Source organism: Sinocyclocheilus anshuiensis, unplaced genomic scaffold, assembly GCF_001515605.1.
Source record: "Sinocyclocheilus anshuiensis isolate Anshui unplaced genomic scaffold, SAMN03320099.WGS_v1.1 scaffold311, whole genome shotgun sequence".
Lineage (NCBI taxonomy): Eukaryota > Metazoa > Chordata > Actinopteri > Cypriniformes > Cyprinidae > Sinocyclocheilus > Sinocyclocheilus anshuiensis.
Window position 1 is genome coordinate 1,195,876 of NW_015549606.1, and position 3,106 is coordinate 1,198,981.

A 3,106-nucleotide genomic window follows, 5' to 3' on the forward strand; every position below is an offset into this window, starting at 1 on the left:
TACACAATGGCTGCGAGAATTTGAGTGGCTAAGGTACAAAAAAGAGAGTAATGAAATGTATTGTGTATATTGTACACAGTGTGGAGCTAGCGCAGGAAACACAAAATTTGCAAAAGGGTGTTCAAACTTCAAACATGAATCTATAAAGCTCCACACTGAGAGCATAAAACATAGACTTTGCAGAGATGCCTGTATGGCACGAAGCACAGGCCCTCTCGCCGCCGGCTTTAAGCGACAAGAGGCTGCGAGTCGAGCCTCCGAGATGACTGAACTTTTGGCAAAGTTCAACACGGCTTATCATATTGCAAAAAGCGAGATGCCCTTCACAAAGTTTAGGTCCGAGATAATTCTTCAAAAGAAAAACGGAATTTCCATCAATCCAACGTACGCAAATGACACCGCATGCGCTCAATTCATCGGTGTCATTGCAGACACAATGAAAAGCAAGACAGCGCATGAACTTGCCTCAGCCCCATTTATATCGTTCATGATTGATGGAGACCCAGATGTGTCTATGAAGGAGTGCCAGATTATTTATGCACGGCTAATCAGAATGGGAAAACCAGTTAACATCCTGATCGGGCACGTTGAGGTTCAGCATGCCAATGCTCAAGGTAAGTGCTCAAGAAATCTAAACTAATTGTAAAGATAATGGAATTTACAGTTCAATATCAGAGATTAAATCGGGGCTGTCCGCTCTGTTGCGTTATATTAAATATTTTTTAATATATATAATTTTTTTTATTATTTTAAAAATCACCTTTCTATTTTATACAATAAATTGATAGTTTTAACCTTTAATAATAATACCAGCTAACAGGGTTCCCTGCATAGTTTACAGCATTAAGAGAGATTTATTTCCTTTAGAAAAATTACTGTACCTGATATTTATCCAAATGAATCTTTATTGAATTGAGATGTAATCATAACTCAAGCTTATGAACCAAATCATGAAAAGATTTTCCCTAATAAAAACACAATGAAATTATTCAATTACCAAAAGTTGGCAGCCCTGTTAAATAATGAAAATAATTTATTTACTTGATGATGTTGTTTATATCAACATTAAAATCTAATTTGTTGTTTTTTATTTAAGGCATTTATGCAGCAGCAAAAGAGGCATTCACTGCTCTAGGACCACAGTGCAAAAATTGGCTGAACAAAACTGTAGCCATGGGGGCAGATGGGGCAGCTGTAAATCTTGGACACAAGCGGGGGGTAAACCAGGAGGAAGACTCCAGCAACTTGTAACAGCCATGCAGCAGCAAGGAATGGCACACACAGAAAGAAGTACCATTCTACAAGTTTCAGGTAGTTATCCCGTTTTTTTTAATGTAACATATGCTAATAATAATAAAACAATAAGTGTTGTTGTTTGATTATATAATCAGTGTAAATTAATATTATAATTTCAGGATGTCCCACTTTCGTATTGTGAAGCCACAGTGCTGGCAGAAAATGAGAGCATCTACATCAAATCTCCACAACTGCATCAGGGAGTAAAAGATATTGTGAATTCCACTAAGCACCTTCAAAACAGATTTGGTAGCCTTTTAGGTAATAAGTTTTTCTTTATTGGACATTCTGCAGTATCAAAAGTATTACAATTATTATCATTATTAATTTTTTTATTGTTTGTGCTGACAGGCACAGTGGGAAGCATGCATGAAACACCTACTGCCAAGCACCTACAGCAGTGAAATGCTTCAACATCTTTAATCATGACTCCTGGCCAACTGAGAAAGAGAAACTCTTGGACTACGGTGCAGAAGAGCTTGATTTTCTGCTAAAGCATTTCTCTCCTGTCCTAGAAAGGTAACTTCTATGGAGCTGAGCCAATCTCTTAAGAATAGCCTTGATCGGGTTGTGTTAGCCACAGTGTTAACTGTCTCTCATTTTATTTTTAGGAATGGATGTGAACAAGATCTAGCTAAAGAGGAGTTTCAGGCACTGAAAACAATGATCACAGTCTCTTTCATGGATAAGAGCTACCTCGGACTGTGGGACATCATGTTGTCTAAGGAACCATACTGCTCTGACTACAGTATTTACATTATTTTTTTTATAATAATCACGGTTATGCTGTTACTTAAAGCATTGTTCTCACAACCATCTAATCTGTCTTCTTCTTTAGAACATCCTTCAGTTAGTTCATATTATGTTGGTGCTCCCTGTGTGTGAGAGGGGCTTTTCAGCACAGAAGTCAATTCTGATGTGAGGTCATGTCTCAACCCAGACACAGTGGAGGACCTCATCAGAATAAGTATAGAAGAACACCTACTGCCAAGCACCTACAGCAGTGAGATGCTTCAACATCTTTAATCATGACTCCTGGCCAACTGAGAAAGAGAAACTCTTGGACTACGGTGCAGAGGAGCTTGATTTTTGAGTTTACAGACTTGCAATGAGTTTAAGTGATTACAGTACGGTAAAGATATATTGAGAGTTTGCAAAATTTTATAAGATTTTTATTTGTATATAAAGAAGAAAATTCTGTATTTGTAATGAGATCATTAATGCATTAAACATGTTTGGACATAGTTTCAGTGTTTCTTTTTTCTTTTTTACCCCACCCCACGGCTGGTGCCACCCAGGAGGGTTAGGAAATCACCAAAATCATTCAAAAATAAATTATTATTTTCTGGAGTATTTACCTTCTCTTATTGCAAATTAGTTGCAAGGAAATACAATATTTTTTAGATTTTATATTAATAATTATTGCAGCTAAATAGATGATTCCTGAGTTGCATGTTTTTTTCTTTATTTCCTTATCTTTTTTTGCTATATACTTTTGCTTTTGTAAAAGAAAAATAATGCTTGTAATGTTATGTATGCAATATATGTTTTGTTTCACATATTATATCTGAAAATAAAACTATTAAAAAAATACAAACAATTGTGAATTGATTTGAATGCTCTCATTTGTAAGTCCCTTTTGATAAAAGCATCTGATAAATGTAAATGTTTTGGTATATTTGATATGTTTATTGAAAATTGTAATAAATTTGCAACCTTTATTGAGAGTGGTGTGTATTGTTTTATTATAAACCAGCGGCTGCTGCCGCGGGGGGTCCGTAACGATGAGCAAAACGCCGGTGAGCCGTGC

General features: G+C 36.1%; 1 protein-coding gene and 1 long non-coding RNA gene across 3 annotated transcripts in view; one reads left to right on the top strand and one right to left on the bottom strand.

The window, feature by feature from the left end:
- Nucleotides 1-3,106, bottom strand: part of LOC107659047 (SH3-containing GRB2-like protein 3-interacting protein 1) — a 92,632-nt gene that overhangs the window by 32,993 nt on the left and 56,533 nt on the right.
- On the top strand, nucleotides 1,519-2,176 carry LOC107659048 (uncharacterized). 2 transcript variants are annotated; one of them, XR_001630870.1, is made up of 4 exons: nucleotides 1,519-1,557; nucleotides 1,648-1,815; nucleotides 1,908-2,044; nucleotides 2,135-2,176. It is a non-coding gene; the product is annotated as an uncharacterized LOC107659048 (long non-coding RNA). The 2 variants fall into 2 exon arrangements; XR_001630871.1 differs by having other exon boundaries at nucleotides 1,525-1,545.